This window comes from Drosophila mauritiana, chromosome 2L, assembly GCF_004382145.1.
Source record: "Drosophila mauritiana strain mau12 chromosome 2L, ASM438214v1, whole genome shotgun sequence".
Classification (NCBI taxonomy): Eukaryota; Metazoa; Arthropoda; class Insecta; order Diptera; family Drosophilidae; genus Drosophila; species Drosophila mauritiana.
Window position 1 is genome coordinate 21096229 of NC_046667.1, and position 24779 is coordinate 21121007.

Sequence of the window (24779 nt, forward strand, 5' to 3'; positions counted from 1 at the left end):
CTTCGACAAAGCTCTTTATACTAGCTAAGATAAGAAACTAAAAGCTAACTATTAATACTTGCGAACCTCGAGAGAAAACAAAGAAATCTAAAATGAACGAAAATAGCTTAGCCGCATTTAACTCAACAATGAACTGCATCAAGTTAATACAAAATTTTGATGGTACTGATACAAATCAATTGCCAGATTTAATTACACAAATAGAAAATATCCTTCCTTCTTTTGATGTTTTCGACACGAATACAAAAAATATTTTGTTTGGCTTTATAAAAAATAAATTTGTGGGATTATGCAGGCCAGTGATTCATAGGCATGGAAATATGACAGAGTGGGAAAGTTTTAAACGTGTAATTCTGAAAAATTTCGGGGAAAAAGAAACAAGCGATGTCTTAATGGATATGTTAAAATTGTGTCGAGTGGAATCAACTATAGAAGAATATTATAACAAAATTAATGAAATTTCGAATAGGGTACACAACCGGATACTGATCCATGACGACAAAACATACACCACATTAGAAGTGAACCGAATTGCACTCCGCGTTTTTAGAGACAACTTGCCTGAACCTACAAAAACGTTAATATTCGCGAGAAACCCAAATTCCGTAGAGGATGCCTATAAAATCATTGAAGATGCTCGGCATCAAAGCTACACATTATACGGACCAATTCGAAGAAATAATAGGTACAATAAACCCAACTTCAGAACCAATTTCAGTAATGATAATAGAAATGTAAACGAACCAGTCGTTACAGAAAGAAGCCTTGATGAAGCCAATAGGTTTCAACAAAATAATGTTGAACAACAAGAAAATTCAAGAACTGAAGGTACGCCTAGGGTAAATAATAGAAGGCAGGGATATCAATATCAATCGAATAATAGCTCAACTTCTAATTCTGCTCGAGTCTCAACAAATAGTCGAAATGTGCAAAGCTCTGAGCAAAGCAGGCGTAGTTTCGAGCCAATGGATATTAATCAATCAAGTGTAAATTTTCAGATAGAGGATCAAGACGAATACCATATATAGAAGTTCAAGGTAAAAAGAGGCCATTATTATTTATTATTGACACTGGAGCAGAATTCAGTGTAATAAATGATAATTTGTGTCACCCGAAGTGGAAAACAGACATTGACATAGAAGTAAAAGCAATGGGAAACAAAATTAAAATAGGAAAATTATGCAGGTTTCCAGAATTTGAAGCTGAAGGTTATATTTGTGAATTTCTAGAGTATAATTTTCACAACTATTTCGATGGGCTAATTGGCTGTAACATACTTAATGACTTGCATGCAGTCATCGATTACTCAAACAAAAAGATTCAACTCAATAATGTTTATTTAGATCTTTTAGTTCAGGAAAACCACTTGGATCTTGGCATACATAACTTAATTCCAATGAACTTAATTTGTCCACAGGCCAGATCCTCAATAAATGAGCTTATACAAAAATTCGAACATATTTTTTACAAAGAAGGCCAAGACCTAAGTTTCACAAGTGAAATCAAACACAGGATTATTACAAAGAATGATCTTCCCATTTATTCGAAAACATACAAATACCCAGAAATTCACAAAGACGAAGTTAACCGGCAAATAGCAGAAATGTTAGATCAAGGAATTATAAGACACTCTAAAAGCCCATATAATAGTCCTTTGTGGGTTGTTCAGAAAAAAATGGACCAGTCCAATAAGCAAAAGTGGCGGCTCGTCGTAGACTACCGTAAACTTAATAAGGAAACCATTGAAGATCGATTCCCGATCCCAAATATAGACGAGATTTTCGACAAATTGGGCGACTGTAAAATTTTTTCAACTTTAGACCTTGCAAAAGGTTTCTATCAGATAGAAATGGACAACAAAGATGTGCACAAAACAGCCTTTTCAACAACCAGTGGCCATTACGAGTTCCTTCGTATGCCTTTCGGACTACGGAACGCACCTTCAACATTTCAAAGGCTAATGAATAATATCCTTAGCCCCTATACCGGACAATTTTGCATTGTTTACATGGATGACATCCTTATATTTTCTAAGAATATAGGGGAACACGTCAATCATTTAAGCTGTATCTTCAGCTGTATATCTAAGGCAAATTTAAAACTCCAATCAGACAAATGCGAGTTTGCCAGAGAGGAGATTGAATTTCTCGGACATACCATTAATTCAGAAGGTCTAAAGCCAAGTCAGAAGAAAATTGACGCAATTTGTAAGATAAATTTACCGACAAACCAGAAACAAATTAAAAGTTTTCTAGGCATCACAGGTTATTTGAGGCGCTACATAAAAGACTACTCCAAAATTGCCCAGCCCTTAATAAAATACTTAAAGAAAAATTCTAAAATAAACACACATGATCAAGAATACGTAGAAGCTTTTCAAAAACTAAAAATCCTAATAACAAGCGATCCGATAGTCGTTTACCCAGATTTTAACAAACAATTCACGATAGTTACAGACGCAAGTAACTATGCATTAGGCGCCGTGCTCATGCAAGATAATAAAGTAATTTCTTATGCTAGTCGTTCTCTTAAAAATCATGAACTTAATTACAGTACAATAGAAAAAGAGCTTCTTGCAATCTATTGGTCAACAAAATTCTTTAAATATGATATTATATTTATGGAAGAAAGTTTATAATTAAAACCGACCATAGACCCCTAGTTTGGCTTAATAATCTAAAGAAACCCAACCTAAAGTTACAACGTTGGAAAATGCAATTAAACGAGTTTGATTTTGACATAACATTTATAAAAGGTAAAGAAAACGCTTTAGCAGACGGACTTAGCAGAATTGTCAAAGCATCAACAGAAGAGTATGATAAAAATGCCCAAACAAATATAGAAATTAATAACTTAGATATATTTATGCTAGAGAACACTAACACATTACCGGAAGTTACGCCTAAGACAAAAATTATAAATGAAGATTTCTCGAAAGATCTAATTCATATATTTGCCAACGATATTGACGATTTGGAAACTATTCACAGTGCGGACTCAGACGATCTTAATTTTATTAGTATTACAACTAATTGTCTAAACGTTTTTAAAATCCAAATACAAATAATAGAAGCGGAAAGCGATTTAAGTACCTTCAAAATTTTGCATAACAAGAAAATACGACATATCTTTAAATCAAGCGGAAATCAGGAAAATATGCTTAAGTTCATGCAAGAGAAACTGCCAGAAAAAGGCTTAGTTGTAATATTTTGTGAAAATTTAAGTTTATTTGTAAAATTTCAAGAAATTTATAGGCAGTATTTTTCAAGTAATAAAAATTTAAGAATTCTAAAGTCAGGTACATTGTTAGAAGACATAAATGATAAAGAAAAACTCCTGAAGATTATCGAAAACGAACACATAAAGAATAATCACAGAGGCATTAACGAAATTTTTATATCTATAAGAGAAAAATACTATTATCCAAAAATGCAAAAGTTTATTCAAAATTATATTAACAATTGTAAAATTTGTAATTTAGCCAAATATGATAGACAACCTATAAAATATAATTTTAATATTACAGAAACGCCAGATAAAATAAACGATATAATTCACATAGACATCTGGTATCCTAAAAGAAACATTATGTACGTTACATCAATTGACAAAATGTCTAAATATGCCACTGCTCAACATATTAAAGACAGATCTTGGATTTCTTTGCTTAACGCAATCAAATTAAGAATTCAATACTTAGGAAAGCCGAAAAAGATTGTAACTGATAACGAATTCGATATTGTCGTAATTAAGCAATTTCTCCTCGAAAATAACATAGATATACACTTTACAACTCCTTATAAGAAAACTGGAAACTCTGATGTGGAAAGATTGCACTTAACCCTAAATGAACATATGCGATTGTATAATGCTGATCCAAACAATTTTGACACTATTCAAGAAAATGTTTATAAAGCAATTGTTTGCTATAATAACACAATTCATTCAACCACAAATATTAGACCGATAGATTTATTTAATAATATACTTTGTCACGAAGACATCTCTAAACTATCCGAAAAGCTAGTAAGAAACAAACAAACTTTAAATGCAAAACAGGATAACATAAACGAGTCAAACTTCTCAAATATATTTGTAAAAAATAATCAAGTAGGAAAATCAAATCCAAAATATAAAGAAATAAGTAATTACACTCAATACGGTAACTACTTGATTAATAATAAAGACAATAAACGAAAAATCTATAAGGATCAGGTGAAACGGAAATATAAATATCAAAATGAAGATTGTGAAACCTAACATTTCTGTACTCCTATTATTTACATATGTATTACTTAATGAAATAATTTCAACCACATACTTGAAACTTACGCTGGGGGAGTCATGTATACCCTTACATACCCTCTTATTAGATTAAGTTATGTTAGAATACACATGGCGCTAAGCTTTTTGTCTGAGCTTAGCTTTATTTTTAGTCAGTAGATAAGAAGACCTCGATCTGTACACATCATTGAATAAACCCTCAATTTGTTAAGCGAAACCTTTCGTTTTGTTTTAACCCCTCTTTAATCGACAAAGAAGTCGATGGGTGCTTAACTGAGGAGTTCAACTTTCAACCTACAGACGACAACGAAGTCGTTTCTGGAGGCAACGATCTTTTGGACACAACGGTCTCTGCTCGGAAGGCCCTATCAACCTTCCACATAACTATATAAGACGTTTCTTCGCCTCTTTGCTGTTCAGCCAACAACCAGTTGTCGGACATTCAGATTGATATGTCTTTCGATGGAATTCTTGACAATTTTAGGAACCAGAATCCGAGACAGAAAGTCAACATGAGCCAAACGCTCACCTGGTCTATACAGAATATCAAATCCAAAATATTGCAAGTACGACCACCACCTATGAACTCTAGGGGTCAGTTCTACCAAAGGCACTAGAATAACAAGATGCGTAACGCCATACGATTTTTTGCACGAGATTTTTTGGCCGTGGCTCTAGAGGTGGCTCCAGGCTCTCTCGAGTTTTTGTTTGAGAGAGAAAGAGCGGAGAGCGCTACAGCAAACAGCTCTTTTCTACGCATACAGTGATAGCAGACAACTGTATGTGTGCACACGTATGCTCATGCATTGTAAATTTGACAAAATATGCCCTTCACCTTAGAAGTTCGTTGACTTTAAATCTATATTATTTTTTATCAATTGACACCATGCGAAAAATTCTTGTTTTGCATTGCCTTAACGTTAATATTATTTAAATAAAGCTTAGAAATAGTAATAGCCGAATCTATGTACATCACAAAATAAATTTCGAAAATGACTTTATATTAGAATACTTGTCATTAGGGTATTCAGCTTGCGACGTGAGAAAAATTAATATGGCAGTGATTGTTGAGTGCTTGTGTCCGCACTTCGTGCCTTCAGATATGACTTTTGCAATAAACAGTTTTCATATTTTTATTTATTTTATAAATTTTTATTTTCTACTACGTATTATTTTTATGAAATTTTTATTTCTCAATGTAATGTCTTCTTTTTGGAAATTTATGTTTTAAATTACAGTAGTTATAATAATTTCCTTTGTATTTTCTGTCTAAATATGTGTTTAGACATGATAAGTATGCAAACTATAAATATGTTCTATTTATGGGCTGCAGTAAACATGTCACAGGACAGCATAAGTGGCAACTACAGATAAGTACGCTATTGCCGAAGTGTCAAGAGATATGACCACGCGAGAGGTGATTAACGCGGTCACAGGCCTCAAACAATATGTTGAGTACAAAATGTACATGCATCAAAAGGACGTGGCGTCCGCGTGCCTGAATAGAAGGCTTTGTGGATAAGAGCCGTATCTGGAACGAGAAGTTGGACGAGGTGTTCAAGGATTTAGCTTTGTTCCTTGCTTTAGTGAGCCTTGCATATATACACGAAAGGTTGGAAATAACACTATTATTGTGGTATACGTTAACGACTTAATAATGGCGAGTTCAAACAAACAAGAACTGAACAACGTAAATGCGCCTTCGCCTGTAAGACGAACGCATTACCATTGGAGACAAGCTTTCAAGTAAAATGTAATGAAGAAAGCTGCCAACGTGTCAACCAAAAGGAGTATCAGTCATTGATTGGCTCACTGATGTAACTGGCGATGACAACCCGACCAGATATCCTACATTCCGTAACGAAGCTTGCACAATGGAATATCGACCAGCACAAGGAGCATGAAGTGGGTGCCAAACGAATATTGCGATATTTGAGGGGCAACACAGAGCTGAAGTTACACTACCAAAACATTGGTCAGCCCATCCATGGTTATGTAGACGCGGACTGGGCTGGAGATAGCAGTGATCGGAAGTCCTTTAGTGGCTGGGCTCCTTCGCTGCATGTCCTGCATTTACTTGGGAGTCAATCAGTCGTTGCACTCAGTACTACGGAGGCGGAATATGTGGCCTTTTCGTCAGCAGCTAATGTATCGGTGTATATTATGAAACTTCTTGATGAAATGACCTTCGACGATGTCCCGGCAGTGAAGATATACAGCGACAACCAAAATTCACTGAGCCTTGCAAAGAACTCAGAATTTCATGCGCGTAGTAAGCACAGATACATTAGGTGTCATCATATATGATAAGAGATTTGTACAAGAATAAGAAAATTGAAATCGAGTATGTACCAACGGAAAGTATGATTTCAGATGTGCTAACTAAAAACTTGTGTAAGGTTAAACATGTTAAATTTGTTAGTATGATGGGATTGCATTGAATATGTGTAGAAGTAGTAGTGGTAATTGTATATAAGTATAGTAGTAATTAAGCCTCATTGCGATATAAGAATGTAAGAACTAATTATAAGATTCGCGAATGTAAATAGTATATACACACGTGCTGAATAAATGTAGAGTCAGTCGTCGTTGAGCTGTCACGGAGAGCACACTAAAGCTCAGAAGTGATGGGACCTACCCAGGTGATCGCTTCAAAAGAAAAATAAAAATCGGCATTAATGAACTGTTATACTGGCAATTATACATTTAAAAAAAAAACTAAAAGCTCTGTGCGTGCAAAACAAACTTAAAAGTAGTGGCACAAAAATCGAATTGATTAAAAGACTTGAAAATATTAAATTTGAGTGGTGTGCGTATGCAAAAAAAAAAAAAAGCAATGAAAAAAATTAACGCCACAGAACAAACCAGTAAAATTGACAGGGATGAAAATAACGGCCAAGAACGAAGTAGCGAAAACGAGACATCAAGAGGCAGCGACAACGACGGCGACACGATGACGGCGACGTTTGCACATTCATACAAAGGAATGCAAGAAACAGAAAGTTCGCGAAAAGTAGCGGGATCTTGTGAAATGAATATCGACAACAAAAATGAGATCGAGCAATGTTCTGAGAGGCAGATGGTGAGCGCCAGCAACAATGAGTCCAACAAATGTTTTGCGATCCAAATGGCTGGCAACAATGAGCCTGAACCATGTTTTGGAAACCAAATGATGCACAATGTAACTATGCAAGGCGGCGATGTTCAAAGACTGGAAAATGAGTTCAAAATATTGAAGCTGCAAAATGAGATCGACCAATTAAAAAATCAACAACAACGAAGTGACGACACGAAATTTTAAATGAGATCGTTAAGGTATATGATGGCGGAAACAATTTCAATGTTTGGCTATCTTAACTTTTGAATGTCCAGAAAAATTTCAAGGTCGATGACAATATGATGCGTGCGCTGATTCACTCACAATCACAAAGTTAAGGGCGATGCTGAAATATGGCTGTATTCAAGCGCAAGCGCTACCATGTAGACAGCGGATAAAATGTGAAGCCACCTGGAGAAAATGTTCGTAATGTCCAAAGAGCCAAAGTTGAGTATGCGTCAGAAGCTACAGAACTGCGTTTGGATCAAAGGTGAGGAGTTCTCCAAGTACTACAATGAGAAGTGGCAGCTGGCGGATAATTTAGCCTTGGCAAAAGATGAATTTTTGGAATATGTCATTGACGGCATACACGATGTCAATCTACGCAATCAGGCTAAGTCGCGTTCATTCAATACCGGATTGGAGCTTTTGGAGGCATTCCGAAACGTTGAGTTTGGCTACGTTCCTAAGCCCAAGTTACCAGAAGACCGTAAAGCAGGAGATTATCAGAAGCCACGAGGTAATGCAAAGTGCTACAATTGTCACAGCCAGAGAGTGCCGCAAGCCTAAGAGAAAAGATGGGGCTTGTTACGCATGTGGCTTGCAAGGACATGTGGCTAAGGAGTGCAAGGGCGGAGACAACGATTATGTAAGATATAATATATCTTATGCTGAACCCCATTGTCTCATAGATTCTGGCAGCCCGAAGTTTTATTAAAAAACGTTTTATACCAAGTCAAATAAAAATGGAAAAGACTACCTCTTTAAGTTACGTTGGATTACATTTAAGTAAATTACAAATTCATGGAAGCGTAAAATGTTCAGTTAAATTCTCAAATAAAGATACTCCTATGTTACCATATGTCGTGGATGATGAATCTATGGGATATGCTTTGTTATTAGGAAGGGATTTTTTAGCAAGAGTAAAGCCGAAAATTGTAATTGAAAATGAACATGAAAAAAACATCTGAAATTAAAAAAGATTCGATAGTTGAAGGAAATCAAAATAAAAATATAAACAAAAGAAATCAAAGTACAGAAAATAAAATTAAATATATAAGTAATTAAAATCAAAGTAAAGCAAATCAAAGTAAATATCAAAGTGAGGAAAATCAAAGTAAAAATAAAGAATTTAAAAGTCATTATGAGACAAACGCAGACGAACAAAGTAATTTTGAAAAACCACTATTATTAATTGATTACAATGATAATGAAAAGGTATATGAGATATGTTCACAATTAAATTTTAAACAAAGATGCGAATTTATAAATGTTATTGAAGAATATTACATTAAACCAAAAAGACCGAGTGAAACGAATATAAAATGTGAAATGAAGCATTCGGATGTGCATAGACTATAGGAAACTTAATAAGATCACGGTGAAAGTAAGATACCCGATGCCATTTGTGGCGACCGGCATTGCCAACAACCAAGCATCGAGAGAGCAGCAACGGGAGAGGCGCTAACGATCGCCCAGCGTCTGAGTGAGAGAAGGGATTATTCTGGTGCGAACTGCCAAGCGGCGTGGGTGTGCGAATATCATTGATCCAAATAAACGAACTCAATACAAGCTATAAATCCTAACGTGTGTTACTGTGATTAAGCGGGTCATTACATTGGCGACGAGTGGAAAAATCGGTAAATGATAATAATAATAACTAAAACTTTGGTAAATTTGATGAATTAGGGAAAAGGGCGCGAAATTACGGTAAACTACTGGCGTGATATAGGCTGCGCGTGAGTGTGTGTGTGTGATTGAATGGGCCTACCGGCATATACATACATGAAAATGTTAAGAAAGAGGAGAGAAGGAATAAGCTGCGTTAGTGCAGATTGCTGAGTAGTGGTACAAGCCAAAGCATATTTGAAAAAAAATAAAAGAAACATAACACGAAAATATATATATGTCGGAGCACAATTATTATTCTCCATTTCGCGCAGCGAGTTTCGAATGCACCGAAGTTCTACACACAATTAATTTGTGTCACTCACTTCTTCTCCGTGCTAACCTTCGAACCACACTCGGCGACAGCGACCACACGCTGCCGCCGCGCTGTAACGGGAGATGCCAAAGCTACAAAAATACAGCCGACCAATAGCAACGCAGTATGCAATATTGTAATATGATGAAATACCAATGATTTCCCGAAATGATGAAATTACTGTACTTCTGGAATATTCTAACACATAATACAATATGCTGACATACCAATGATTTCCCCGAGCTGATGGAATTATTATTCTTGTGAAATATTCTAGCACATCCACCAGCTTACAAAAGTATGCGCCGACACGGCCATCCTGACCTTTACACGTCCTCGTGAAATATTACCAAAATGATTCGTTCTCTACAATTTTATTGCAAAACTATTTTTTTTACATCATTTTAAAATAAATATTAGCCAATTGACAAATCAAATATCCAAATTTAAATTTCCGATAAAAATTTCTTTTCTTTAACATAATTCATTTTCTTCTTATTCATATGTAATGCGCAACACGCCATGATCAAGACATTTGCCTTGCACTTGTGCTTACATTATACTTAAAAATTTCATTATTAGCCCTTCAGGCATCCATACTGTCTCTTTCAACAGCTTCAATAATTTCGCTACTGTCTCTTTCAACAGCTTCAACAATTTCGCTACTGTCTCTTTCAACAGCTTCAACAATTTCGCTACTGTCTCTTTCAACAGCTTCAACAATTTCGCTACTGTCTCTTTCAACAGCTTCAACAATTTCGCTACTGTCTCTTTCAACAGCTTCAACAATTTCGCTACTGTCTCTTTCAACAGCTTCAATAATTTCGCTACTGTCTCTTTCAACAGCTTCAATCATTTCGCTACTGTCTCTTTCAACAGCTTCAATCATTTCGCTACTGTCTCTTTCAACAGCTTCAATCATTTCGCTGCTGTCTCTTTCAACAGCTTCAATCATTTCGCTACTGTCTCTTTCAACAGCTTCAATCATCATATCGTATTTAAGGCATTTCTTATAAACTACGTGAAATAACAATTCAAGATTGAATTCAGAAATTTTGTGGACAGAATTTGCAAATTACTCTAGACAACATTGTCGCCTATGCCTCTCAAAACTACAAGGTTATGGCGTCTCTTCTCGCTAATTGTCTCTTTTATTAACGAGCATTCGGAACAAGAATCAAAGAAAAATGGAAACCGCTCACCAAACTATATTGCTGTCCCGTTCTGCTTAATTACCGCACACGTGTCGACTCTCCTCTCTATGGTTATATTCGCTGTTGCTGTTCCTGCACGCCGATGCAATATGTCCAACGTTGCCACATTTGAAACACGTAACTTTAGATCTGCCACTGCTATCGCCTGGTCTCGTCTCGTTTCTCTCGTTCTTTTCTTCTGCTCTTCTGTTTCGGCACTCCATTGCCTTGTGTCCGAGTTTACCACAACTATGGCATCTAATCGGTGTTTGCATTTTGTGCCTCTTCTTTTCGGGACCTTGCTCTATTCCAGCGAATTAGGCATTTCTGACGAACGAGTGGGCTCTGAGTTGTTGTTGTAGCTCCGCTCGTGTCTTTACGTTCGTTTTGAAACCCAAATGCTGAAGTCTGGGGTCGATATGCGATGTATGTGCCAGGGCCAATGATACCACAATCTCTTCGTGCGCCATTTCCTTCCACTTGGTCAGTAAAGTTGTAACCAAACGGCTGGAGTACACCGAAAGGCATTCATCTTGATTTGGGCGTCCATTCAGCATGTTCAGCAACACTGCAGCACGTGCGCCAGTCACCGACGCTTTCAATAATTCAGCTATCACTTTATTTTGCCTTTCGACTATCGCGCGTAAACTTTGTTCCGAATTGTTTTGTAGGTGTGGTGATCCCACTTCTGATGTCGGAGCACAATTATTATTCTCCATTTCGCGCAGCGAGTTTCGAATGCACCGAAGTTCTACACACAATTAATTTGTGTCACTCACTTCTTCTCCGTGCTAACCTTCGAACCACACTCGGCGACAGCGACCACACGCTGCCGCCGCGCTGTAACGGGAGATGCCAAAGCTACAAAAATACAGCCGACCAATAGCAACGCAGTATGCAATATTGTAATATGATGAAATACCAATGATTTCCCGAAATGATGAAATTACTGTACTTCTGGAATATTCTAACACATAATACAATATGCTGACATACCAATGATTTCCCCGAGCTGATGGAATTATTATTCTTGTGAAATATTCTAGCACATCCACCAGCTTACAAAAGTATGCGCCGACATATATAAAAAAAAAATATTTGTATAAAAGAATTTAATAAAAAAAAAGAGGGAAAAAAGAAAATATTACAAGCTTTTAAGAAAAGAGCTGGGTAATCGGTTTGAGTTGTAAACAGAAGGTTAAAGGTCGGGTGGAGCAGTATTCTCTCCACAAGCCAAAAGAATTAATAAAATTAAAAAGGAAAAACGCAAACAACTAAACCCCAAATGTAAATTGGAGGTATTATTGAACTGAGACTGGGTAATAATTACAAGCTCCTAAGAGGGAATTAATACCCGTAATTACAAGTCAAGTCATAAACCTAATAATGTAATTTGTTGTAAACCCCAATTCTAGGTCCCATATTTAAAATGACCGACAGTGTCATTAAACCGTTTCTGTGCGAGGTGATCGACAAGGCAATCCTCCGAAATGAATGGGAGAAGTGGTTGAGGGCGTTTACAATATACCTCGAGGCCGAGGGCATTGTTACCGAGAAGCAGAAGAGGAGTAAGCTACTGCTTTTGGGAGGAGTCCAGCTACAGTCAGTAGTATACTCCCTACCTGGTGCGCTGGTTGAGCCCAGCGACGGAAATAAAGAAGACATCTACAAAATCCTCATCGACCATCTAAATAAACACTTCTCACCAAAGCAGAACTCAACGTTTGAGAGACATCTATTCAGAGGCCTGACACCGTTGGACACAGAAAGCTTTGGGGATTTCTTGCTGCGACTCCGTCAACAAATGCAACGATGTGCACTCGGATCCTCAAATAATATTATAAATAATATTATAAATAAAATTATAGATGTGTGGGCACCTCTAGACCTCAAGAAAAGACTCCTGGGGAAGGAAAATTCACTAGAGGAAGTGATCGAAGTATGTCAGGTTGAGGAGCAGATCAACAAGGAATCAAAAGAAATGACATCAAGACCAATTGCGGAACCCATCTGTAAAATTGCACATCGTGGTTTCAAGCAGAGTGGGGAATGCCCCAGATGTGGAAAATTCGGACACACACACAATGACCCATCATGTCCGGCAAGAAATGTGACTTGCAATAAATGCTCGAAGCCTGGACACTATGCCAGGAAGTGCCGAACTAACTTGAACAGCCGATTCCCTAAGTCCCAAAGGAAAAACCTGAAAAGGCCTCGCACGTATATACGATCTGTCGAAGAGGAGGCCACCAGCTCCAAACTGAAAAAGGGCGAGGCACATTGCTTTCGAGTGTCAAGCGAGGATGAAGAGGAGTTCATACGATGCCGAGTGGGAGGCCGTGATATTCCTTTAATCATTGACTCGGGATGCAAGTTTAACCTTATCAGCCACGCGGACTGGTCTCTGCTAGTGAAGAGAAAAGCCACAGTCCATACAGAAAAGCAATTCCGAGCCTATGCCTCTAATAAATTACTTCAAGTAATGTGTATTTTCGAGGCCCCCATTTCAGTCGAGCCGGTTGCCGAAGGGATTGCTTCATTTTACGTGATTGAAAACGGAGAACAATCTCTGTTGGGCCGAGACACAGCTATCGAGTTAAAAGTCCTCCGACTGGGAAGAAACATTAACCGGATTGAAGAAATAGAGCCTTTTCCGAAATGGAAAAACATTGAAGTAAGGCTCTCTATCGATTATGACGTAAAACCCGTTCAACAACCGGTGAGACGAATCCCGGCAGCGCTCGAGGACAAAGTCATGGAAAAACTGGGGGAAGCCCTGAGTCGAGATATAATTGAACCAGTCAAGGGCCCGAGTGCTTGGATATCTCCCATCGTGCTTGCGTTTAAGGAGAACGGGGGCATCCGTTTATGTGTCGACATGCGACTGGCAAACAAAGCTATCCTACGGGAAAACTATCCATTACCAACTTTCGATTGCTTTATGACCAGACTCAAAGAGGCGAAATTCTTCGCACGCCTAGACCTCAAGGACGCCTATCACCAAGTGGCCCTTGATGAATCGAGCCGGGAGATAACAACGTTGGAGTTAATTCTGCTCACGAAATTTTTCAACGCCTTCTGGAGCAGATGTTATCTGCGGTACCTAACGACATGAACTTCATCGATGACGTAATCATTTTTGGCGCAATTGACCTCGAAATCGACAGCGCCTTAAAAGAAGTATGCGAGATATTCCAGGAAAATAATGTCCTACTGAATAAAGAGAAATGCATCTGGAAGACAAGGAAACTAAAATTCCTCGGACATATTTTATCCGACAAGGGAATAGAAGTCGACCCAGAGAAAATTGACGTCATCCGATCTTTCAGAGACCCGAAGAACAAAAAGGAAACACGGAGCTTCCTCGGTTTGGTAACCTACGTCGAGAAGTTCATTCCGGACCTTGCAAGTCACACAGATCCTCTAAGAAAACTGCTGAGAACTGAAAATAAATTCACCTGGGGCGAAGCCGAGAAAAATGCTTTCAACAACCTTAAGAATCTCCTATCCAAGGTACCCAAACTATCATATTTCGATCCAAGGCATCGAACTCGGGTGATTGCGGACGCTAGCCCGGTTGCCCTTGGGGCTGTGTTATTACAATTCAAAGTCGACAACGAACCATTAATAATTACCTTTGCTAGCAAGGCCCTGTCGGAGGTGGAGAAACGCTACTCCCAAACGGAAAAGGAGAGCCTAGCACTGGTTTGGACAGTGAAGAAATTTTATTACTTTCTGGCAGGCCTGCACTTCGAACTCGTAACCGATCACAAACCCTTGGAAGCCATTTTCAAACCAACATCCAAGCCCCGGCCCGCATTGAAAGGTGGCTTCTGCAACTCCAGGCATATACGTTCACCGTTATCTATAAATCCGGAAGAGACAACATATCAGATGCGTTGTCTCGTCTCTGCCAACTACCTACGGTAGAACCAATCGATCTCAGGACGGAATACAGCATCCTACGCGTCGTACAGAGCTCCATCCCAAAATCTATGACAATCTCGGAAATAGCAGAATCTTCCAAGAGGGATGAAGAGATTATGGACGCAATCAGTTGCCTGGAGAACGACTCCTGGAAGCCTGATAGTTCAGTGAGCTTTTATCCATTTCGTAACGAGCTGTCAGCGGTTGGCTCGCTCCTTATGAAAGGAAACCGCGTAGTCGTGCCAAGATCTCTAAGAATGAAAATACTGGAGTTAGCCCACGAAGGTCATCCCGGCGAGACAGCAATGAAACGCCGCCTGCGGTCCAAAGTATGGTGGCCACAAATAGACCGAGAGGCAGAAAAGTTTGTCAAAGCTTGCAGAGATTGTTGCCTGGTATCGCAAGACATCCGGCCACCCCCTATGGATAGAAATCCTTTTCCCACTGGCCCGTGGATTTGGGTAGCGTCGGATTTGCTAGGTCCGTTACCTAACAATGAATATGTTCTAGTCTTTATTGACTATTTCTCACGATATATGGAGCATAAGTTTCTTAAAACCATATCTTCAACGACCCTGATAGAGGCAATGAACGAAATCTTTTGTAGACTGGGATATCCTGAGTACCTACGAACTGATAATGGACGCCAGTATGTTAGCGAGGAGAATTCTAACTACTGCAAAGCGTGCGGCATTGAACAGGTTAGGACCCCACCGTATTGGCCGCAAGCAAACGGGGAAGTTGAGAACATGAACAGAGCCCTTGTGAAACGTCTAAAAATAGCATACGCAAATGGGAAAAACTACAAAGAGGAAATCCAAAAGTTTATTTTGATGTACAATGTAACCCCACATGGAACAACAGGGTTAGCGCCCACAAAGCTAATGTTCAGCAGAGTCATCCGTGACAAAATACCAGGCATTGGGGATATCTACGAGAAAACCTTAGACTCTGGGGAAAGAGATAAAGACATTATTGAAAAATATAAGGGAAAGCAGGCAGCCGACAAAAGAAGAGGGGCAAAGGAAGTCGATATAGAAGTGGGCGACAAGGTACTTTTGAAAAACGTAGTGTTCCCAAACAAACATGTTTATAAAGTATACATCATTTACCACGCCACTAGGACAGAATGAGTTCACAAGAATGCCTTTTGGGCTGACAAATGCTCCGTCTGTTTTTCAAAGGTTCATCAAAAAAGTATTTGACGACATGATTAGGGAAAAGAAAGTGATAGCTTATCTCGATGACATAATGATAGCGACAAATAGAAGATCACCAAGCCATATTAAAATAAGTATTTGAGCGATTAGTTAAAAACATATTAGAGCTGCGAATCGATAAATGTATGTTTTTCCAAAGTGAGGTGAAATATTTAGGATATATAATATCAGAAAAGGGTATTACAGCAGTGTGAAAGCGGCAGGCAATTTCAGACTTCCCAATTCCAAAAACTCTCAAAGAAGATCAAAGATCATTCTTGGGATTATCCGGATATTACAGGAGATTTATTCCCAACTACGCTAAATTGGCAAAACCACTTAGCTCGCTTTTGAAAGGGGAGGATGGACGAATTTCCAAGACATTATCGTCAAAAAAATCCGTCTCCCTTAATAACGAAGCAATGGAAGCCTTCAAGAAATTGAAGAGCAGTTTGATTTCCCCAGACGTGATACTCCACTACCCAGATTTTAAAAAAGAATTTCACCTAACAACGGACGCTTCCAATTTTGCAGTGGGTCCTGTTCTTTCACAAGAAAACAGACCCATCTCATTCTTACAGAGAACACTATCGAAGGCGGAGGAAAACTACGCCACAAATGAGAAAGAAATGCTATTCATTATCTGGGCTCTAAAAAAGCTCAAAATTTACGTTTACGGTAAAGCAAAGGTGAAAATCTTTACTGACCCATTCCCTCAGCTGGAAAGGAAATGCGAGGATCAAAAGATGGAAGTCATACCTCGAGGAATATGACTATGAATTTATCTATAAACCAGACAAAGAAAACGCTGTGGCCGACGCTCTGTCCAGAGGACCGACAGCCGCGCAAATAAACTCGGTAGCCTCAACAATGCAGAGCTCTGACAGTTCGAGCCATGGGTTGATACCTAGCGTTGAAGCTCCAATAAATGCATTTAAAAATCAAATTTTCTTCAGGAAATCCGAATCAGAGAATTACTCATTTAGCATTCCATTCCCGACATTCCATAGGCATTTAGTGGATCGTAAATTGTTCACACCTGATAGCCTCTTGTCAGATTTGAAGAAATAGTTTCAAGATTAGATTCACTGAGACTGAGGTCAAAGACCTTGTTACCGAAGCCGAACAGGAGGAAGAAATACTTAGGACACACAACAAAGCACACAGAAACGCTGTGGAAAATAAAGCTCAGTTGTCCGAAAGAGTGTATTTTCCTAAAATGAGCAAAAAAGTTTCGGCTATCGTGAGTCAGTGATTAGTGCGTAAGACCTCTAAGTATGACAGACATCCCACACATCCGGAAATCAGAGAAACTCCCTTGCCAGAATACCCCAGACAGATTATTCATGTCGACATCTACTCGACATAACGATATCTGGTGCTCACAACAATTGACAAATTCTTTCATTAAATCGAAAGCTGTAGAGGACATTAGAAAGCCCTTAAGAGATATCGTATTCTATTATGGAGTGCCCAAACTAATAGTAATGGACAACGAAAAGTCCCTCAACTCAGCCTCTATCAAATTTATGTTGACAGACCAGCTGGGCTTTGAGCTCTATAAAGCACCTCCGTACAAGAGTACAGTAAATGGACAGATAGAAAAATTTCACTCCACACTCTCTGAAATTTGGTTGAAAGGAGATGGAACACATAGAAGCTTCGAAGAACTTCTCGATAGAGCTACCTATGAATACAACTTCACTGTCCATTCGGTCATAAGGAAACGACCCCTAGGGTAACTATCGCGTCACCGGAACAGTACTAACAAGCTAGACTCGACAACGTAGACCGTCTTAGGAAGAAACAGGAAACTGACATTAAAAGTTACAACCGGACAAGAAAGCCCATAAAGACTTACGTCAAGGGCCAAGAAATTTTCGTTCGGGTTAATACAAGATTAGGATCTAAGCTATCAAACAGATTTAGGAAAGAAATAGTTAAGCAATATAGGAATACTACAATACTAACAGAGTCAGGAAAAATAGTGCACAAAAGTAACATCAAATCATGATTACTTTCAGGATACTTACTGTGGTCGCATCGACAAATGGACTCAATGAAATAACTAACTACACCGACGCACAGACTGTGACGATCTACAACGGGATAGGACAGATACAGATAGGAATAACGAGAATTGTTCATATCATTGACTTGGACCACGTACAACTGACCATGGGAAAACTAACAGCCTACATCGAACAAGACTTCAACGACGACAAGTCATATCACTTACTGAACTACGAACTGACACAGACGAAGAAGCACTAGATCGATAGATCTTATAGGGACGGCCTGGAAATATGTTGCCGGTAGCCCGGATCACGATGACCTTGTAGCTCTGACCGACGGGGTAAACGACTTAACGGATAACAACAATAGACAGGTAATAATCAATAGACAGCTAGAAAATAGAATGAACCTACTGACTGATGTGACCACGAAAATACAAAACTCAATCAGAAAAGATTCGACCTTAAAGGATGAGTTGGCCATAGTGCTACACAACCAGATCAGGCTCGTAAAAGAAGAGATAGTCAACATCAAATTTGCCATTCAATGGGCAAGGCTGGGTGTTAGAACACATTCCTGCTAAACGAGTTCGAATTGAAAGAGATCGACAGTCTACTCAAAATCAATAATATGCCGACTTCTGCCTTAACGGTTGAAGAAATGTTAAAACTCTCAGACGTTTCCGTATTGCATAACAGAACTACAATTTTGTATGTTATCAAAATTCCAATTTTAAAACCAACTAATTTCCTAAATTATCAAAAAAGACTAGTAAAAAAAAACAATAATATCATTAACTTACCAAATAAAGAAATTTTTAAATTTAAAGACGAAAGAAATGTACGGAATTAATGCCTTCTGCAAAAGTTCCAATAGTTTAAAAATATGTAAAGATATATTCATTAGTAATTTAAGTAAAGACCTTTGTCTACCCGAACTTTTAAATGGAAAGCAATCAAGGTGTGAGTTCGCCAATGCAGAACACTTCCCTGCAATAGAAGAAATAGACGACGGGCTGATATTGCTCAACGACTTCAATGGCACTGTGAACTGGAGGGACATCGAGAGACGGTGAGCGGAGACCCTGAAAATCAACGGACGAGAGTTCAGCAACAATGAAGTGGCTTCAACAAACCCTGTGTGACCCTGATACAGCTGACTCCATACGCTAGAAGCACTCGAGCAACTTCATCTGAATAACACATCCGAGTTGCGCAAACTTTGAACGCACTCAACAATAAATAGAGTGTTCGGCGCAACAATACTAATGATGTTTGCTGTCCTGATCTTCGTGACAAATCGGTGCTGATGGAGATGAAAAAATGTGGTTCTTCAAATCGACGCACCCGGCATTTAAACCATTGACGCGGTGCCCAAACCACCACAGATCACCCCATTAACAATGCGTTTCAACAACATCCCGTTTTTTTGATGACCGCTTGAGGACAAGCGTCAATTAAGAGGGGAGGAGTTATCGCCCTATAAGTAATTTTCCCACACCTCATATTTCAACACCATTTCTGGGTAAACACAAGTGCCCAAAATGCTGACCAAAGGTCTGCATTCCTTCCGCCGTCAACGACCAGCTAAAGTGCCATCATCTGCACTGGGAAGTGCAGAAGTACACGAGAAACTGGCAAATAGGAAAAAATTGCAAACGGAGAGTTTCCATGAATACGTCTGGCAGATGAAGAAAATTGCCGCGCTGGGCCAAGTTGAAACGAAGTCTGTTATGTTGTGAATGGACTGAGCATCAAAACCGAATACAAATTTATAATGCATACCTGTAGTACATATGAGAAACTTAAAGAGCGGAATGAAAATTTGAAATTAGTAGGTGAAAACAAGACAAAAGAGCAGATTTACAGCAGCGGTCAGCAACAGCATTATAACAACAGTAAAAAGACGGCTCGTTGCTTCAAAAATTGCAATGCTGGAACGAAGTGCTTTAGGTGTGGTGCTGTGGGTCATATATCAACAAGTTGCCCGCAGTCAGTGAAATTTGTGCAATTGGTAAAGGATTCCAAACGGCTGAAGAACATTATACTAAATGGTATTGAAGTTGCGTGCCTCGTTGACACGGGTTCTGATGTTACGGTTGTGAAGCACTCTGTGTACATAAGGCTAAAAGATATTGTGCTAAGTCCATATCGTTCTTTGTTGCGTGGCCTGGGCAAGGCGTGCACGGTGCCGCTGGGAGTTTTCGCTGGAGCTGTTTTAATAGACGATATAGAGACAGTTCTAAACTTTATCGTGGTAGCGGATAAAAAAATGGAAGAAGATGCTCTCCTTGGATACGATTTTCTATCGAAGTTTCAATTTACACTGGATGCAAACGGGTTTACGTTTTCGTCGTTGTCGGCTTGTCCTGAGTGTGCACCTATGATACGGAAGCTAATAGACGAATATCATCCAACTTCGATGCTGGCAGAGTCCTGTTCAGCTAAGAGTTGTGCCGGATGAGAAGATTAAGCCGTTTCGTTATCAACCAAGTCGACATCCTCCAGTTGAAGCCGACGCCGTTAAAAAACAAGTCGATGACTGGTTAAAAGAAGGAATCGTTCGACCATCTACTTCAAGCTTCACCAGTAGAACCGTCGTAGTGAAGAAGCTGCAAGCATAAGTCAAGGACGCGCTGCGCGACGCCCAGGAATCAAAGGCCGCCAAGGAGGAACTACAGGCGTTAAGCAAGAAGGCCGAGCGAATTACAAATCCTGTGGCCGAAGGAGGAAAGCTTCCAAAAAAACAACTGAGCAGTTTGGGGTATGAAATGAGAATGAATCTCTTTATTACAAAAGTTTTATGCTTCTCCCAAATGCGTCTTGGCAATCTTCGTTGAACTTTCGCTCGGCTCTCAGTCCCTTGTTGTTGGGTCGGTGTTGTCTCTCTTTGCAGTACTGCGTAGACCGAGAGGGGGGGTATGTTAACTAGCGCAAGGTCAAGGCCCTGGAGGCAGAAGTATTACACGAAATTGCCAACAATGCCAACAAGGGCTCCTTAATGATCGACGAGAAGCGCTGATTGGAAGACCGCATTGCCACTCTTGAGGAGGAGTTGGAGGAGAAACAGTCCAACTCTGAGGTGCTGCTGGATCGCAGCCGCAAGGCGCAGCAGACCACTGAGTTGGCAAACGAAAAATCGAACTTTTAGATAAACGAAAACGGGCGCGCTATGCTCGAACGCCAAAACAAGGAGCTGAAGGCTAAGCTTGACGAAATCGAGACAGCACAGCGAACTAAAGTTAAGGGGACAATCGCCACGCTAGAGGCCAAGATCGCCAACCTAGAAGAGCAGCTGGAGAATGAGGGCAAGGAGAGGCTGCAGCAAAAGGCCAATCAGAAGATGGACAAGAAGATTAAGGAGCTTACAATGAACATCGAGGATGAACGGATACATGTCGACAAGCACAAGGAGCAAATGGATAAGCTGAATCCACAAGGAGAAGACGCAGAAGCGGAAGTACTATACGAGTGCTGATAACATGAAGCTATAGAAGTATGCTCAGAACAATGAGGATGACTTATCGTCTGGGACAAACGATGATGAGCAGGATGGCAGAGTGTAAACAATGATAGTTTATAGTTTAGTTTAGTTTTATAATTTCGTTAACACTAAGCTAAAAACAAGTTCTTACCCATCCTCGCTATTTTTTAAAAACACTACGGTAACATCGGATCAGGTAATAGCCGATCTATTTGCCAAGTTTTTTCAAACAACATATTCTACTTTACCTCATTCCGAACAGCCATACTCTTATGCCGTATCTAAGTCGAATCTAATATTCTGTCCCACTATAAACGAAAGCTCACTGCTTAACGATCTTCAGCGTGTTAAACCGGTCTACTCGCCAGGTCCCGATGGAATCCCTGGCTGTGTGCTTACATTCTGTGCGGAAGCCTTGTGCAAGCCTCTACTGAAACTGTTTACCTTATCACTGGAATCTTCACAGTTCCTTCATATATGGAAGGAGTCCTTTGTGATTCCTCTTCATAAAATAGGTAGCAAACTGGGTGCAAGCAGTTACAGAGGAATCTCTAAATTGTCGGCTACCCCAAAACTTGTTAAAATGTTATCACTCCTCATGTGCAGCACCTTTGTAGATCAATCATATCACCGTGTCAGCACGGTTTTATGAAACGCAGATCAACAACCACTAACCTCTTGAAGCTAACTTCCTTCGTAATACAGGGTTTCAAAAAAAATCTTCAAACAGATGTCATCTACACCGACTCTAGTAAAGCATTTGACAGTCTTAATCATTACCTTCTAGTAAGGAAACTTGATATATTAGGTTTCCCTGTTGATCTTCTAAATTGGATTTCAAGCTATCTGAATGGCAGGACGAAAAAAGTCCTCTTTAAAAATTCTCTATCTTGTATTGTCCGTGTCACATCCGGTGTCCCATATAAAACATTCGCGTGTACTTATGTACGCAGACGATGTTAAATTATGCCTTCAGTACAAGGACATTTAGCGCCATTTGGACTTACAATCCGATCTAGACAGCTTTCAAATATGGTGTCGTGATAACGTATTAAACTTAAATGGCTCCAAGTGTGAAGTTATGACCTTTTGTCGTGTCAACCCAATACACACGACTTACACGCTAAGTGGGTGCCCTTTGGACAGAATAACACGAGTTGATGATCTTGGTGTTCTTCTGGACCCAAAACTAAAATTTTCTGACCATATTTCGACTATTGTCAATAAGGCCAGGGGTGTGCTTGGTTTTATAAAAAGGTGTTCTAAGGAATTTAATGATCCTTACATGACTAAAACCTTATTTATTTCATTAGTCCGTCCGATTCTTGAGTATGGATCACCTGTTTGGAGTCCACAATACGTTGTCCACTCGGACCGCATTGAATCGATCCAAAAAAACTTTTTACTTTTTGCCTTGCGGCGCCTTAATTCGGATGCAAACCGTATATTACCTCCTTATTCCAGTAGTCTACTTTTAATAAATTTGCCATCCCTAGCTAACCGTAGAACTATGCTTGGAACAGTCTTTATTTGTAAGCTTATTCGGGGTGATGTTGAGAGTCCCGACTTGATTAGTCGGTTTTATTTATCGGTTCCAAGTAGATTCACTAGAAACTATATACCACTTACCTTAAATCATTGTAGATCTAACTATGAGTTGCATGACCCTTACAGAGTATTATGTTCTGACTATAAAAGACTTTATCCTATTATCTGTAATCTTGACCCTCTGCCCTCTCTGTCATTTTACATTATGTTCATTTCCTCGTTTCTGTTCTCTTTTCTATAACGCGTCTATTTTCTCACGAATCGAGCCGTACGATACTCTGCAGCGCCCCTCGGTCGGTTGGGCGGGAGATGTGACCGTGGGACCCGTGCAAAAATAAAAAAAAAAATAGTGATGGCAGCGCGATAGCACAGGTGGCAGCCCTGCGGGAAACTATCGATAGGATCAGGAGCAGTTGGCTGGAATGATCGAAGAAGAAGTGGCTAGAAGTGTGCTAGTGACGATTTTCTGGCCGAAATCAATTCTGATCGAAGAAACGAATTTACATGTTAAGAGTTTTGGCCAATTTCGTAGCAATATGATGAAATAAAATAATAATTAAAAATTCCTGACCTGACTATTATAATTTTAAAGATCTTAATTTCGTTCGGCGTAAAATCGCCGCTCGAATTAGCTACCTTTTACATATTTATGTGTAATATATAAGTTAACACGCGCAGGGCCAAAATCGCTAACTCCACGATAAGACCGGACGCGGCCGCAGTAACGTCAACGCGACTGCAACTAAGTCGCGAAATATGACTCCAGCATTCCAACATTCTACTGCCCGGAGCGTGTGAAGCGCAATGTCAGCATTCTGCCGTGAGCGCTGCTTCAGAAGACGGGCTACTTCATATTAAGCTTAAGTTTTCTGTCTTCAGTTTAAAAACTCATCAGAACGCGCATAGTCGCATAATAAATTGCAATAACTAAAATAGTTGTCTGTTAATTGGCGCCCACGGCACTCTTATAGAACTCACAATATTTGTTCACCAGCCAAAGCTGTGACAAATAAACGGAATAGTGCGAAGCGAACTGTGACAAACAAATTACAAGTGCAAAGCTAATTATAGAACTCAGAATATTTGTTCACCAGCCAAAGCCGTGACAAATAAACGAAAAAGTGCAAAGTGAAGTATTTTTTCCGACCAAGAACACAACAAACCAGCAAACAAAGTGAAAACAATAATAAAAATAAAAAAGCTAAACAAACGGTTAAAACAACATACAAGTTAAAAAAAATAGAACCCCAACACGAAGTGTTGAGAGAGTAAAGAAAAAATCAACAAATCAACAAGTGCACGCATCGGCAGTTTAAGCAGTTACCCAGAAATGAAATACATGTAAGTGATTTGTTCATTGTGCCATTATAAATGCAGAAAAGATTTAGCGACAGTAGTTTAGAAGACTATATCCCCTCTTACCGAGAATACAAAAACCGCACAATGACGCAACAAGAATCAATACAGATTGACCTTCACATACGAAATTGTCTGGCAGAGCAAGCACAAATATTTGACCAAAAAATAGCAACTTTAACAGAACAACTGAACGCTTTAAAGGCTACTGCGCCAGAGGTGACAGCTTATAAGCCTATAGAAATCATACCAGAAGTTAGATGTGAAGAGCCCCTAGACATAGTTAAATCTATTCCTGAGTTCGACGGCAAACAAGAACATTATATCTCTTGGCGCCAAGCGGCCAACGCCGCATATAAAGTCTTCGAAGCTTGTGACGGAAGTTCTAGGCATTATCAGGCTGTTGCCATAATACGCAACAAGTTTAGGGGATCTGCAGATGCGATCTTAGCATCATTTAATACAGTTTTAAA

General features: G+C 39.3%; 1 protein-coding gene and 1 pseudogene across 1 annotated transcript in view; one reads left to right on the top strand and one right to left on the bottom strand.

Moving 5' to 3' along the window:
- The window catches only part of LOC117151026 (intraflagellar transport protein 88 homolog), a 31934-nt gene extending 24997 nt beyond the window's left edge, over nt 1–6937 (bottom strand). The window contains exon 1 of the mRNA XM_033318239.1: nt 6845–6937. The gene's annotated coding sequence lies outside the window, so the exon portion shown is untranslated. The remainder of the gene's footprint in view (nt 1–6844) is intronic.
- Nucleotides 5747–21429, top strand: LOC117137669 (annotated as a pseudogene).
- Nucleotides 21430–24779: the final 3350 nt, after the last annotated feature.